Genomic DNA, 17,167 nt, shown 5'->3' with positions numbered 1-17,167 from the left:
CTATACCCATGCTACAAGGAGAACTTTGCATCTCTCCTTCCTGAGGCGCAGAGGTCTTCTAAAATGCTGTTATACCAGAAGGCCATTGTGGAAAATACATTGAAAAAATTCCCATTAGAAAATACTAGCTGCAGGGGGCAAGCTTCCTTGCCTAACCAAGGAAGTGAGGTGAGGGAGACACACAGCAGAAGCAGGGGTACACTGTCAAAGGCCTGGTCCAATTTCATTACACAATCCTAGCATCCAGGGCCTGATGACCGGGCATTTTTGACAAGGAGGGAAACATTTTTAAAAATGGTCAAGCAATACCTGGCTGACCAAACCAGCACACTCCCTAATTCCTTTGCAACATTCAACTATTGGGTCTCAAAGCTGGACACTGGACATGTTGTGCAGCCCTGCCGATTGCATCTTGTCTGAGAGGGTTTTTAATGCCACCAGGAAGGGTTATAGCAGAAAGAAGCTTTCGCTTGTTAACAGAGAATGCTGACAGGCTCATTCTCAATAATGAATAAAGCCTGGATTAGCTCACACTTTTTCACACTGCCAGATGACAGCAGCACATAAAGTATTTTGATGTTCAATATTTGAATGAGGCCATCCAGTTGTTGCCTTCAAGGGTGTATGATTGATTCTCCTTCTCATTTTTTTCCTGACTTTGTACTGTGCAAAGCCTTTAGGAGTGTTTTTTGTGAGGCACTCCCACCTGGTGCCTTCAAGGGTATTGTGATGACACAGCATTTTATCTTAATCAACCTGAGTTCTATTTTCAGTAAGCCATGAAGCATTGACTGGTATTATTATTATTATACATTTTTATAGTGCCATTTATTCCATGGCGCTTTACATGTGAATAGGGCAAATATAGACAAGTACAATAAACATGAGTAAAACAAGACACACACAAGTACAGGAGGAGAGAGGACCCTGCCTGCGAGGGCTCACAGTATACAGGGGATGGGTGAGGATACATTAGCAGAGGGTAGAGTTGGTCATGCAGCGGTTCAGCAGACAGGATCGCTGCAAGTTGTAGGCTTGTCGGAAGAGGTGGGTCTTCAGGTTCTTTTTGAAGGTTTCCATGGCAGGCGAGAGCCTGATGTGTTGGGGTATAGGGGAAGCACGGGAGAAGTCTTGTGTGCGGTTGTGGGAGAAGGGAGAAAGATGAGAGAGGAGTAGAGAAGGAGATCATGAGAGGATCAAACGTTGCGTGTAGGTAGGTACCGGGAGATCATGTCACAGATGTATGGAGGAGACAGGTTGTGGATGGCTTTGTATGTAATTGTAAGGGTTTTGACCTGGAGTCTCTGGGCGATAGGAAGCCAGTGAAGGGCTTGGCATAGGGGAGAGGCTGGGGAATAGTGGGGGACAGGTAGATTAGTTGGGCAGCAGAGTGTAGGATGGATTGGAGTGGTGCCAGAGTGCTAGAGAGGAGGCCAGAGAGTAGGAGGTTGCAGTAGTCAAGGCGGGAGATGATAATGGCATGCACTAGTGTTTTTGTGGTGTTGTGGTCAAGGAATGTGCGCATCCTGGAAATATTTTAGAGTTTGAGACGGCAGGAGGAGGCAAGGGCTTGGATATGTGGCTTGAAAGAGAGGGCAGAGTCGAGGATCACCCCGAGGCACTGGGCGTGTGGGACTGGGGAAAGTGAGCAGCCATTGACATTTATGGATATGTCTGGTGGAGGGGTCGAGTGAGATGGGGGAAAGATGATGAATTCTTTTATGTCCATGTTCAGATCGTGGGATTCTATGAGCTGTACCAGGCCGAAGGTGTAGATGGAGAAGAGTAGGGGTCCTTGTCACGGGAAGACTAGGTGGGCAAGAGCTAATAACCTGGGCCCCTGCAATTTCCCTCAGACTAGGGAATTCCTGACTGACCCTCTACCTAGAGTTTACACTGATGGTGTGCATGTCTAGGCCTCGACCCTCGCCCTGTCTCCTGTTTCAACCCTAGGCTGAAACCACCGCCCACCACCCAGTGAAAAGATAATACACCAATACCCACAGTTAGCACAGACAGGGATAACGGAAAATATACACCACGCCGCAGTCACTCAGGAATACACTATAAATGCAGGGCAAAATAAATACAAATATAGGAAGGAGTAAATAAGACAAAGGGAAATACTCCACCAGCAACGATACGCCAACTACTAGCTCACCACCACTCCAGACCGAGATAACAACGCACAAGACAGAAGCTATAATCGGCGACGCCCAATGTTAAGGAGAACTATTTAAAGGCAGTGGGCATGGCCCAGCTTCCAATCCGATCACCAGGTAAATTAACCCCGGACCAGCTAGATAAAATCTAGCCGACGCCAATGAGCGCATAGTGGACAAAAGCGGAATTACCGCTGTCTGTCAGATGACCTGGTCTGAACAGCGTCCGACATGACAGTACCCTGCCTTCTACGAGGGACCCCAGGGCCCTCGCGGCTTATAGGACCCGGCTTGTCCGGATGGCGGCGGTGAAACAATCTGACCAGCCGATCCGCATGAAAGTCCGAGGCTGGTACCCAGGACCTCTCCTCAGGCCCATAACCACGCCAGTGTACCAAGTACTGTAAAGTGTGGCGCACTACACGAGAGTCAACCACCTTGGAGACTTCAAATTCCAGGTTACCATCCACCAAGACTGGAGAAGACATTGGTGTCACATCCACAAGACCCACCACCTTCTTTAACAACGATCTGTGGAACATGTGTATTTTATACACCGTAGGAAGCTCCAACCGGTACGCTACTGGGTTAATGACAGCGGCGACCCTAAATTGTCCAATAAACCGTGGACCCAATTTTGAGATGGTATTTTGAGTCTTATGTTTTTTGTGGATAACCACACCCAGTCATCCACACTCAGGTCCGGACCTGGCACACGCCTACTGTCAGCCACACGTTTGTACCTAGCACCCACACTCAACAGGCGCTGTTTAACTCTCCTCCAGACAGATGATAATTGTGCTCCTAACTGGTCTTCCTCCGGGATGCCGGAAGAGCCCCCCTGACTCAAAGTACAAAATTGAGGATGAAGCCCGTAAACACAAAAAAAGGAGACTCCCCAGACGACTCCTGGCGGTGATTATTGATGGCAAACTCAGCCAAAGGAAAGAACTTCAACCACTCCTCCTGGTTATCCGAAACAAAGCAGCGTAAGTACTGTTCCAAATTTTGGTTCATACGCTCGGTCTGACCATTTGACTGAGGATGAAACGCCGAAGAATGAGACAACTTGATCCCCAGCCGTGAACAAAATGCTTTCCAAAATTTTGCCACAAACTGAGACCCCCTATCAGAAACGATGTCAGACGGAACCCCATGAAGTCTGACCACCTCCTGCACAAATACCTGAGCCAGAGAATTAGCGTTAGGCAACTAAGGCAAAGACACAAAATGCGACATTTTTGAGAATCGATCAACAATCACCAAGATGACCGTGTTCCCAGCTGAGGAGGGCAAGTCAGTGATAAAATCCATGGAGATTTCCGTCCATGGCTTACTAGGTACCTTGAGAGGAAGTAGTGTGCCAACAGGACGGGAGCGGGGCGTCTTAGTCCTAGCGCACGTGGTGCAAGCCGACCCATATGAGAACAAGTCCTGTTGGATCTTGGGCCACCAAAACCGACGTGACACCAACTCCAAGGTACCCCTAACCCCTGAATGGCCAGCTAGGACAGCATCATCATGCTCCGCCAAAACCTTTAAGCGGAGATAAAGCGGTACAAACGTTTTGTTGATGGGAAGCTCAGATGGTACCTCCTCCTGGGCCTCGGCAATCTCAGCCTCAACCTCGGTAGTGAGAGCCGAAACCACAACACCCTTTTGGAGGATGGGTACCGGATCTTCCCGAGGCTCTCCCCCAGAAAACACCTGGACAGGGCATCCGCCTTAGTGTTTTTAGAACCAGGTCTGTAAGTGACAACAAAGTTGAACCGCGTGAAAAACAATGCCCAGCGAGCCTGCCTGGGAGACAGACACTTGGCAGACTCCAAATAAAGCAAATTCTTATGGTCGGTAATAACAGTAACCTGATGAATCGACCCCTCCAAGAAGTGTCGACATTCCTCAAAGGCCAATTTGATTGACAACAACTCCCTGTTGCCGATATCATAGTTACGTTCGGCGGGCGACAGTTTCTTGGAAAAGTAGGCGCATGAATGCAAACCGCCCAAGGATGAGCCTTGTGACAGCACCGCCCCCACACCAATCTCAGACGCATCGACTTCCACCACAAAAGGTTTCGATACATCTGGCTGCACAAGAATGGGGGCCGAAACAAACCTGTTCTTAAGAGATTCAAATGCGCACACAGCAGCCTCAGGCCAAACGGAGAAATTGGTACCCTTTTTAGTCATGTCAGTTAGCGGTTTAGCAATGATGGAAAAATCCTTGATAAATTTCCTACAGTAGTTAGAAAACTCAAGGAACCGCTGAAGTGCTTTCAGGTTATCAGGCCGTTCCCAATGCAACACCGCTTGCACCTAAGCGGCGTCCATTTTGAAACCAGAAGCAGACACAATATAGCCCAAGAAAGGCAACTCCTGTACCGAAAACACACATTTCTCCAGTTTTGCATATAGCTTATTCTCTCTGAGATGCTGTAACACCTGCCTGACATGATCTAAATGAGTATCACGGTCGCAAGAATATATGAGGATGTCATCTAGGTACACAATAACGAATTTCCCCAAAACATACGAGAACACATCATTTATGAAATGCTGAAACAGTGCAGGTGCGTTTGTCAACCCAAATGGCATCACCAAATTTTCAAAATGACTCTCGGGTATTAAAAGCCGTCTTCCACTCATCACCTTGACGGACTCTTATGAGGTTGTACGCCCCCCTGAGGTCAAGCTTGGTAAACCACTTAGCACCTGCCACCTGGTTGAACAAATCCGGTATCAATGGCATAGGGTATGGATCATGAATCGTAATCTGGTTCAACTCCCTGAAATCCAGACACGGCCGTAGTCCACCATCTTTCTTCTTAACGAAGAAGAACCCTGCTGCCACAGGTGAGGATGAAGGCCTGATGTGCCCTTTGCTCAAACTTTCAGCAATGTAATCCTTTAGCGCTTGTCTCTCTCCGGACCGGAGATGTTAAACATCCTTGCTTTAGGCAATTTAGCCCCTGGTTTAAACCTGATAGTACAGTCATAGGAGCGATGTGGTGGCAACTCTGAACAACCCTTCTCAGAGAACACATCCACAAAATCCAGAAGTGACTCGGGAACGCTTGAAGTCACAGCAGCAACACATGTGGCCAAGCAATTCTCCTGACAGAAATCACTCCACTGAATTATGTCCTGAGTTTTCCAGCCAATCACCTGGTTGTGTGTAGACAACCATGGAAAACCCAGAACCAATTGTGCCGGAAGACTCTTGAGCACCTTACATGTAACCTGCTCGAAATGAAGAACCCCAATGTGGAGTTTAATCTCAGCCACAAACTCAGTAATCTCCCCCTGTGGGAGAGGAACAGAATTGATGGTGACCACGCGGATAGGATTAGGCAGTTTTTCGATCTTAAAACCAGCAGTGCGCGCAAACTCCTCATCAATGAGATTTGTGGCAGACCCACTATCCACAAAAGCAGTGATTGGCAGCTCTCTGCCAGCGACAACAACTTTGGCAGGGAGCATGCACTGAGAAACCATCATGGAGGATACACATAAGCTCAGATTGGACTCCTCCACACCCTCTGAGCTTAGAAGTTTTTCCGCCTTTGCGTTTTTCTTTGACAACAGAGGAGAGATATTAATAAAATGACCAGTTTTACCGCAGAAAAAACAGGCTCCCTGCTTCCTGAGTACAGGAGCACGATGCTTAACATGTGATACCCCTGCGATTTGCATAGGTTCCGTGGGATCACCTGCAGCAACCTCACGTGAATCTAAACCTCCTCCCACAGGCGGCGTCTCATGCTCCCCCAGACGCAAACAGCGATCAATGCGGACAACAAGACTCATAGCGGAATCTAGTGAAGTAGGAGTCTCGTACATCAGGAGGGCTTTTTTAACTCTATTAGAAACTCCATGAATAAAGTGACTCCGCAGCGGTGAATCATTCCACTGAGTGTCAACCGCCCAGCGACGAAATTCAGAACAGTAATCCTCTGCAACTCGCTCCCCCTGGCGAATAGGGCGTATCTTCGATTCTGATAGAGCCATTCTGTCAGGTTCATCGTAAATATTTCCAAGAAAGGAAAAAAAACTCTCCACAGAGTCAAATGCAGCAGAATCAGATGGCAAAGAAAACGCCCATGCTTGGGGATCCCCGCTTAATAATGACAACACCAGGCCCACACGCTGAGCCTCATTACCAGAGGAGATCGGACGTATCCGAAAATACAGTTTGCAAGCTTCTCGAAAAGAAACAAATTTACTGCGTTCCCCAGCAAATTTTTCAGGCAAAGGAAACTTAGGCTCAGCAACTCTACCACATTAGATACTGCTAGTCCCTGTTGCTGCACTGCCCCCTCAACTCAGTGACCTGTAGGGACAGCACCTCCAACTGGCGGGTTATGGAAGTCATGGGATCCATGACAAAACAAAAAAAAAGGAAACCCCTTTTTTTTTTTTTGTTAAGGCCGATTATAATGTCACAGAAAGACTAGGTGGGCAAGAGCTAATAACCCGGGCCCCTGCAATTTCCCTCAGACTAGGGAAATCCTGACTGACCCTCTACCTAGAGTTTACACTGATGGTGTGCATGTCTAGGCCTCGACCCTCGCCCTGTCTCCTGTTTCAACCCTAGGCTGAAACCACCGCCCACCACCCAGTGAAAAGATAATACACCAATACCCACAGTTAGCACAGACAGGGATAACGGAAAATATACACCACGCCGCAGTCACTCAGGAATACACTATAAATGCGCAGGGCAAAATAAATACAAATATAGGAAGGAGTAAATAAGACAAAGGGAAATACTCCACCAGCAACGATACTCCAACTACTAGCTCACCACTCCAGACCGAGATAACAACGCACAAGACAGAAGCTATAATCGGCGACGCCCAATGTTCAGGAGAACTATTTAAAGGCAGTGGGCATCGCCCAGCTTCCAATCCGATCATTAGGTAAATTAACCCCGGACCAGCTAGATAAAATCTAGCCGACGCCATGAGCGCATAGTGGACAAAAGCGGAATTACCGCTGTCTGTCGGATGACCTGGTCTGAACAGCGTCCGACATGACAGACCTAGAACAGAGCCTTGAGCAACAGCGACAGACAAGGGGCGAAGTGAGGAGGTGGTGTGGGGAAGGGAGACACTGAATGTTCGGTCTGTCATATATGGCAAGATCCAGGATAGGGCCAATTCTGTGATGCCAAGAGATCAGAGGATCTGTAGCAGAAGGGAGTGGTCCACAGTGTCAAAGGCAGAAGACAGGTCCAGGAGAAGGAGGGCAGAGTAGTGTTGCTTGCTCTTGGCAGTTAGTAGGTCATTGGTGACTTTAAGGCAGTTTCAGTTGAGTGATGGGGTCGGAAGCCAGATTGTAACTGGTCAAAGAGGGAGCAGGAGAAGAAGTGGGAAGACAGTAATTTTGTCCCATTAATTTTGAGGCATAAGGGAGAAGAGATATCAGGCGATAGCTGGACACAGAGGATGGGTCGAGGGAGGGATTTTTGAGGATGGGTGAGATCTTGGCATGTTTGAAGGATGAGGAGAAGATACCTGTTGTGAGTGAGAGGTTGAAGAGGTGTGTTAGGGTTGGGATGAAAACCCTGGCAAGGTTAAGGATGAGGTGGGACGGGAGCGGGTCAAGCAGGTGGTGAGATGTGATCTTGACAGGAGGGTGGAGAGCTGATCATCTGCCATGGTGAAGAAGCTGGTTTTGGAGGGATGGGGTGGAGCAGCTAAGAGGGGTGTTGGGTGCTGTGGTACAAAGCTTTCTCTGATCATATCGATCTTCTGTTTAAAGAAAGAAGCAAAGTCTTCAGCTGAAATGAGAGAGAAGGGAGTGGGTGCAGGGGGACGGAGTAAAGAATTGAAAGTGTTGAAAAGCTGTTTAGGGTTGTGATACAAGGAGGATATGAGAGATGAGAAGTAAGTTTGTTTTGCGGCAGTGAGCATGGACTTGAAGCTGGCGAGGGACTGCTTGTATGCAATTAAGTGGTCGGTACAGCGGGATCGCTTCCATCTCCGCTCAGTGATCCTGGAAGCCCATCTCAGTTCTTTGGTCAGCCAGGGCTGCCTGTTGATTGTACGAGTTTTGTTATGCATGAGCGGGGCAGCCTAATCGAGTGTTGCTGTTATTGTGGTATTATAAAAAGTGGCAGCAGCATATGTGTTATGAAGGGAGGCTATGTCTGTAAGAGGGAGAAGGGACTCAGGGAGTGATTGTAAGTTAAGGTGTTTGAGATTTCTGCAAGGGTGAGTTTGTGGAGTGGGGGTTGCACACTAGGAGAGGAGAGGGAAGAGAATGTCAGTAGGTTGTGGTCAGACAGGGGGAGGGGTGAGTTAGTGAGATTAGTAAGGGAGCAGAGGCGGGTGAAGATGAGGTGCAGCGTGTGGCCATCTTTGTGAGTGGCCTCAGGACCATTGAGTGAGGCCAAAGGAGGCAGTAAGCGATAAAAGTTTAGAGGCAGCTGAGGTGGAAGTGTCTATGCGAAGTCACCCATGATGATGGTGGGGATGTCAGCAGAGAGGAAATTAAGTAGCCAGGTGGTGAGGTGGTCGAGAAAGGTGGAGATGGCTAGTTCTGGGTGTCGGTAGATGACAGCCAGCTGGAGATTGGAGGGGGAATAGATGTGGACGGAGTGTACCTCAAACAAGGGAACAGTAGCGGGGGGTGGTAGCGGGTTTGGGGTAAAGGAGCAGGTGTCGGACAGGAGCAGGCCAACCCCTTAACCACGTTTGTTGCTGGGGCGAGGGGTGTGAGAAAGGTGGAATCTGCCATAGGAAAGTGCAGCTGGAGAGGCTGAGTCAGAGGGGGTGAGCCAGGTTTCAGTGATGCAAAGGAAGGAGAGTTTGTTGGTGATGGAGAGGTCATGAATAAATGGCAGTTTGTTGCAGACAGAGCATCTGTTCCATAGTGCTCCAGGTAGGGGGACCGGGGGATTGGAATATGTGTTTTTCTGATTGTTCAAGAACGCATAGACTTTTCCCTTCACTCATGATAGCACACCTGAGAGAGGGATCCACCCAGCCAGGACAGGATAGCTACTGAAATAAAAGGGCGGTACCTCTCCCTCACTTCAGTTGGGTTTCCTGTACTGACAGGGATCCTTGTGCTGAAAACCCGGCGATTTGAAGACTTTCTTATCCACTCACTGTCATGGCACTGGAAGAACAGGCAGAGCTTCTGTATGCCCGCCTTCAGGTGGTGGAAGCACCGTCCGCGGGTCCTGTGGGGCCTCGACATACATGCAGGTGCAGAACGGTGCAGTCATGGGCCCAGTGACTCTTCTGCTGCTACCGCCGCACCGCTCTCACTCTGCCTGCTAACCGCCACTCCATAGTGAGCCTCTGACATTGTGTGCGAGGTACACTTGGAATGGCCGTGCCCGCATGACAGGGGGGGTGCGCTGGGGCCCATATGGAGGCCCCATGGCTAAAAATCCAGCCAGGGTGCATGGATACCGGGCGCATCAAGGCAGGGTGGCTGGAGGAGGGAGGTGAATGGATCGGTACTGGAGGAGGCAAGAAGTGCAGTGGATTCCTCTTATAAGTAGGATGACCACAGAAGAGGGGCTCGTGTCTGAAGCTCTCCATTATGGAGGATCACAGTGGACAGCAGCCCTTAAAGCAGCAGCAGGAGCATTCACCAGTGTCTATGCCTGGTCACCAGCTTGGGTGCACTAGGAGGAGCAACCCCTCGAGTGGTGGCAGCCGTCCCAGCCAGAGATCGTGGGACTCCTCGGTATTCAGGAGGGACATAGTTTGTACCCCTGATCAGCCTCCGTATCTCGTACACTTGGTTTGACAGCGGGTGGTGAGTGATCTACGAGAATGTCACCTTTGTTGTTAATAGGGACAATTTTCTGCTTAATCACCGGGGGCCTAGGAAGGCTCGTGCCAAGACAAAGAATAAAGAGTGCCCTTTGTAAAACCCCGCTGGCAGTTCAGTGGCAGAAGGATCTCTGCGCTGACTGCATACAGTAAACCCTACCGGAAGAGACCACTGAGTTCGCCACGAGCCTTAGGGCAATAATGAGGGTGGAGGTGAAAGGTTCCCTAAAGTCAGCTTTGATAAAGGGAAGCAACAGAGCTCGGGGTCTCGTCATGATTTCAGAGGCCTTGCAATCTGGTGGGGAATATCATGTGGAATCCCTGTCCACTTCCTCCTCCTCCCCATCCTCCTACTTTTCCTCGGACAGTGATATAGGCGGCTGACATTGCCTTCCGGCCGAGGACACGGATAGACTGGTTATAGCAGTCAGGTCAACAATGGGCCTAAAGGAGGAAAAAACACCAAAATCCTTAGAGGATGTTATGTTTGGGGGGCCTGGAGGAAAAAAGGAAGCGCGCCGTTCAAGGTAAGGCTAGTAGTGATGAGCGAGTATACTCGTTGCTCGGGTTTTCCAGAGCACGCTCAGGTGGTCTCCGAGTATTCATGACTGTTCGGAGATTTAGTTTTCCTTGCCACAGCTGGATGATTTACGGCTGCTAGACAGCTTGATTACATGTGGGGGTTGCCTGGTTGCTAGGGAATCCCAACATGTAATCAAGTTGTCTAGTAGTTGCAAATCATCCAGCTGTGGCATGGAAAACTAAATCTCCGAGCAGTCATAAATACTCGGAGACCACCCGACAAGAGTATACTCGCTCATCACTAAACGCTAGGATAAAGGTGCTCATAGAGGAGTGGAAAAAGCTGGAGAGGCCTGGTAGCCTGCCCTCATCTTCCAAAAGGAGATACCCCTTTGAGGAAAACGACTCGGAGGGTTGGGATAAAATTCCTAGGATCGATGGGGCAGTAGTTAAGTCCTCTAAAAAATTGTCTCTGCCCTTGGAGAACTCCGGCACGCTTAGAGACGGGTCTTTCGGTTGCACGGGGTTCTGGATGAGATCATCTCTGACCGTGGCGTACAGTTCACTTCAAGTTTCTGGAAGGGGTTTTGCTCTGCACTCAATATTAATGTCTGTCTCTCTTCTGCTTACCATCCCCAGACAAATGGTCAGACTGAGCGTACCAACCAGACGCTGGAACAATATCTAAGATGATATGTCAGCCATCTCCAGGATGATTGGTTGGAGTTGTTGCCGTTAGCCGAATTTTCATATAATAATTCTCAGAGCTCCTCTACTAAATTTACACCTTTCTTTGCCAATCTGGGTTATCTTCTGTGTATTTTACCTAGGTCTCCAATTAATTCTCCGGTTCCGGCAGTGGAGGAAAGGCTGACTGCGATGAGACAAAATCTGGAGGTTCTGAAGGAATCCCTGACCACAGCTCAAGAACGTTATAAGAGATCGGCTGATAGATTCCGTAAACCTGCACCCATGTTCAAGGTAGGAGATTCCGTGTGGTTAGCAACTAAAAATCTGAAGTTAAACGTTCCTTCACAAAAACTTGGGACAGAAATTCATTGGCCCTTTCAAGATCAACGGTATTGTGAGTTCTGTGGCCTGCCGGCTGAAGCTGCCTAGGACAATGAAGGTACACCCAGTTTTTCATGTATCTTTATTAAAGCCTGTATCTCCTAATACCTTCCAGGGATGTGTTGTGCCACCTCCGCAGCCTGTGGTGATTGATGGGCAAGAACAATTTGTGGTGGAGGAAATTATTGATTCCAGGAATCGGCTCCAATATCTGATAAGATGGCAGGGATATCCCCCTGAGGAAGACTCTTGGGAACCTGTGGAAAACATCAATGCCCAACAAAAGATTTCTCGTTTTCATCAGAGATTCCCTGAGAAACCAGGTCCATGATCGCCCTGAGGCCGCTTCTAAGGAGGGAATAATGTTAGGACATTACCTTTTGTGCATTACTGCCCTTTTCCAAGATGGCGTTTTTGGTCTCATGTGCACGGTGTCTTCCTGCTATAAAACTCCACCCCAGCCTTCAGTCTGTGCTAGAGTATTCTGCCTTGCATCCAGCTCCTGACCTCTGATTACTCCCTGGCTATACACCTGCTCCTGTGAACCTGTGCGGTGATCCTGCTACTCTGCTGAGTTCCTGCTGCATACACAAGGTTCCAGTAATCCTCCTTCATCTGCTGCTCGTGTTTACTTCCATCTGCATTTGCTGGACACGTAAGCTGTTGCTGCTTTGCCATAACCTGAGACTATTAACTAGGCCTCCCTGGTTGAGCTAAGATATGATTTGAACTGCCTAATAAGCATATCTATCTGTGTCTGGACTAAGACAAGGATTTATTTGTGTCAAGTATCCTCAAGAATAACTGTGCTTCATAGACTTTCTGCTTGATTGCATTTTTCTCTGAAGTTTCCTATAGACTGCTAAGCTGCATTTATTATTTGCACCAAGTGTTGTGGACTTGAGTTTCTCTGCACCTGTTTGAATCACCGTGTTACAATATAGACTTACCACTTATAAAATTGTGTCCTATAGTTGCCTTGTTCCACGCAAAGAGTCTCCTGAGTTATCCCCTATAATTATTACACTTATAAAACCCCATTCCGTCACTGCCAGCTGTACCCACCTAGCCCAGAACATACCGTGTTTCCCCGATAGTAAGACACCCCCGATAGTAAGACGTAGTGGGGGTTTTAGCGGGGTCGGCTAATGTAAGACACACCCCGAAAGTAAGACATAGTACTGTACGTTGGAAAAATATAAGCCGTACCGGTACCTTTTGCTGCATTAACTGCGGGATGCGGACGATTCAGCGAAGGCTTCACTGGTAACCAGGGTAAACATCGGGTTACTAAGCGCAAGGCCGCGCTTAGTAACCCGATGTTTACCCTGGTTACCAGTGTAAATGTAAAAAAAAAAAAGTGAGGTGTCATATCTTGTTTTTTCCAGAGGTGATTTTGGAGTTTTTGGGCTGTCGGGACAGAATACAGTGGCTCTTCCTTTGCCTTTTGGTGTTTTTAATCCTTCAGAAAGATACTGTTGACTTCCATCTCCAAGTTCTAATCGTCGCTTCGCCGGAGGGCACCCCAGTGCAGGCTGCAGTAGGCCGGCTCTGGCGGCGGGTCCATGCGGGGTGGAGTAGATGAAGCTGGCCGCTGCTTGCTGCTCCGGAGCGCACAGTCCGTGCGGGGGATGGTGCACCGGGCCGGGGGAGGACAGGACGTGCAGGTGTCCGCTGCCTCCTGCGCCAACCACAGCGCCCCCCCGGCCACGAACCCCCCGGAGAAGCTGGAGCATTTGTCGGGGAGCAGCAGCTGGTCTTGCCCGAGGTGTCTTCCCTTTCTCATGGTATGGAGCCGCCGCCTTCTCTGCTCTCCTCCTTGTGAGGTGGATTGTACGGCTGTGTGTTCTCGGGGCCCCAGCTCCGACCTTCACGCGTAAACCGCATCCCTTCATTCATTGTCAGCTTCCTGGAGCCATTTTTCAGCTGCGGCGGTGGCAGGGAGGTCGGAGCTGGGGCCGGAGCACACACAGCCGTACAATCCGCCTCCCCCGGTGCTCAATAGCCCTCCGACGAGCTCACCTCAACACCGAGGGGACCTGCTCTAACTGCAGCCCCGGCTATTTGTAGGCTGCAGGCCGGGCAGTGCGGATTACTGGGGTCACAAGGAGGAGAGCGGAGAAGGCGGCGGCTCCGTACCATGAGAAAGGAAAGCCACCTTGGGCACGACCAGCTGCTGCTCCCCGACAAATGCTCCAGCTTCTCCGGGGGGTTTGTGGCCGGGGGGGCGCAGCGGCCAGCTTCATCTACTCCACCCCGCATGGACCCGCCGCCAGAGCCGGCCTACTGCAGCCTGCACTGGGGCGCCCTCCGGCGAAGCGACGATTAGAACTTGGAGATGGAAGTCAACAGTATCTTTCTGAAGGATTAAAAACACCAAAAGGCAAAAGAAGAGCCACTGTATTCTGTCCCGACAGCCCAAAAACTCCAAAATCACCTCTGGAAAAAACAAGATATGACACCTCACTTTTTTTTCTTTTTTTTTTTACATTTACACTGGTAACCAGGGTAAACATCGGGTTACTAAGCGCGGCCCTGTGCTTAGTAACCCGATGTTTACCCTGGTTACCAGGGGACTTCGCATAGTTGGTCGCTGGAAAGCTGTCTGTGTGACAGCTCTCCAGTGACCACACAGGTTTTTTTTCCAATGTAAGACACCCCCCCCCCCCCCGAAAGTAAGACATAGTGGGACTTTTGAGTGGTGAAAGAATGTAGGACGCTGTCTTACTATTGGGGAAACACGGTACGTCGCTGCCACCAGGAGGTCAGATTTCTTAACAGAGGGGGTTCGAGCCAACCCAAATTAGTAGCGTACTTAACTTCAGGCATGTGAAAATTCGCATAGAACATGGAGAAGACGAAACTAATACATTTTATATTTTACTCCAAAAAGGTAGGCAGTGTTTACAAAAGGTTTATAAAGATTTTACAATATGAGACAAAGTATGTACAAAGCAATTACAAAGAAAACGGATTAAAACAGAAAATGAACACTCACATGTTGCTTAGATCGTCCTAGTTATCCATGCTTGTGGGAGGAGCCAGATATCCCAATTCATCAGGGGGTCCTGGTGCAACAGCTTCTCAGGCAAGAATGAAGGCTGGGCTGACTGGCAATAACTTATATTGGTAGGCTTGTGACATCACTAAAGGGCTGGTTTACCTTCACCCTCCCCTAGCTGCCAGGGTGCACATTTTGGTACGAAAACTTATAATACTCATAAATGTGCTTGTGAACCTATCAGAATAACGGCACACACATCACTCATCTTATATTGAAATTAGCTTTCTAATGAGTCTAAGCTCGGTTAAGTATTCCACTCTGTTTAGGATAAATCCATTTATCTGGTTCTCTTGGTGCCAGACTCCAGCAAAAGGCCCTATAGTGAAGCCCTATCAAAGCATGTTCTGAATATGTATCTGTCATATTCCTATCATATACTGGTAGCGCATTATGTGTTTGAAGAGAAAGAAATTCCAATGGGAGGGGGGAAGGAGTAGTGAGTAGTTTCAAGGCCCCACGCTGGAGTTTCAAGTTACACAGGGTTTGTGGCTCGGCCAGCGAAGGCAGTGGGAAGGGTAAGAAGAAGGGGTGTTGGAGCCTGCAGTGTGTGTCTTGTACAGCTATGCAGATTCTCAAACATGGCATTTTCACATTATCGTGACACCTGCATAGAGCTTGGAACACCGTAACAAAGGCTACCATCAGTAACACACTATGCCGCCAGGGACTCAGATCCTGCAGTGCCAGACGTGTCCCCCTGCGTAAGCCAGTATATATCTGGGTCCAGATAGGTTGCTAGAGAGCATTTGGATTGTCCAGAAGATTATTGGAAGAATGTCATATGGTCTGATGAAACCAAAGTAAAACTGTTTGGTAGAAACACAACTCGTGATGTTTGGAGGAGACAGAATGTTGCATTGCATCCAAAATAACACCATACCTACTGTGAGGCATTGGGGTGGCAACATCATGCTTTGGAGCTGTTTCTCTACAAAGGGACCAGGAAGACTGATCCGTGTACATGAAAGAATGAATGGGGACATGTATCGTGAGATACAGCATGGGCATTGAAGATAAAACATGGCTGGGTTTTTCAGCATGCTAATGATTCCAAGCACACCACCAGGGCAATGAAGGAGTGGCTTTGTAAGAAGCATTTGAAGGTCCTGGAGTGGCCTAGCCAGTCTCTAGATCCCAACCCCATAGAAAACCTTTGGAGGGAGTTGAACGTCCGTGTTGCCCAGCGACAGGCCCAAAACATCACTGCTCTAGGAGATCTGCATGGAAGAATGGGCCAACATACCACCAACAGTGTGTGCCAACCTTGTGACTTACAGAAAACGTTTGACCTCTGTCATTGCCAACAAAGGGTATATAACAAGATATTGAGATGAACTTTTGCTAATCACCAAATACTTATTTTCCATCATATTTTGCAAAAAAAAATCTTGCCAAATCAGACAAGGTGATGCTCTGGATTTGTTTTCCCATTTTGTCTCTCATAATTGTGGTTTACCTATGATGTCAGTTACAGGCTTCTCTCATCTTTTTAAGCGGGAGAACCTGTACAATTGCTGGCTGACTAAATACTTTTTTCCCCCACTGTGTATACTATATATATATATATATATATATATATATATATATATATATATATATATATATAAGTCAAAGTTGGAACAGCATCAAATATTACCACAGTTGTCGTGCAGCACTTTCCAAACCAATGATCCAATGGCTTCCAATAATAAGAATAAAAAAGGAAAACGGCACAAAAAAATGAAAAAAGTGGGCTTAAATGCCTGAACGGCGTGGCAACGTTTCGGATATGGTATCCTTTTTCAAGCAATGAACATACAAGTGAGGTGAGTATATATAGAGAACACATATGTTCAATAATAATAGACAATCAATTTTTTACTTTTTCAGACATAAATACATATATGACCAACAATCAGAAAGGTGCATAAAGTGCTATTATAATAAATTAATCCAAATGCAGAATTTATATATAAATGCCATAGAGTGCAAAGTGATGGTGAATAAAATGTGTTAAATGATCAATCAGATCAACGCAGGTGTCCCATTTCTATGAAACAAAATTATAGCGCACTTACAATTGCGGTTCAAATAACAAACTTGTCACTCAGCTGTACTCAAAGATGACGGATAAAAATGATCTTTTGCTCTTCAATAGCCAGCACCCAAAAAGAACTAAGGAATCTATTCCGTTTAGTCAATTCATTAGGACTAAGAGAATTGAAAGTGATGATAACTCTCTAAAAAAAATCTATGGATGGTACTCCAAAAAAGTTTTTGGACAGGGGTTACCTAAATAATTTATTAAAAATTCAAAAAAATAAAGTTGACTTGTTAAAAAGAGAAGACCTTTTCCAGAAAAAAATTAAGAAAAGAGAATTTGATCGTGTGCCTTTTGTGACAGCATTTTGTGAGGAAAGTGGTAGAATTTCGGACATCATACACAAGCATTGGGGTATGTTGCACAAATGCCTACCACATGTGCCGGAATTCTCAAAGCCGCCAAACTTTTCCTATAAACGCAATCGCACTCTTGCTTCAAGTTTGGTAAAATCAGATATTGTCTCTTTTAAG

Source organism: Ranitomeya variabilis, chromosome 4, assembly GCF_051348905.1.
Source record: "Ranitomeya variabilis isolate aRanVar5 chromosome 4, aRanVar5.hap1, whole genome shotgun sequence".
Classification (NCBI taxonomy): Eukaryota; Metazoa; Chordata; class Amphibia; order Anura; family Dendrobatidae; genus Ranitomeya; species Ranitomeya variabilis.
This window is presented reverse-complemented; position numbering follows the sequence as displayed.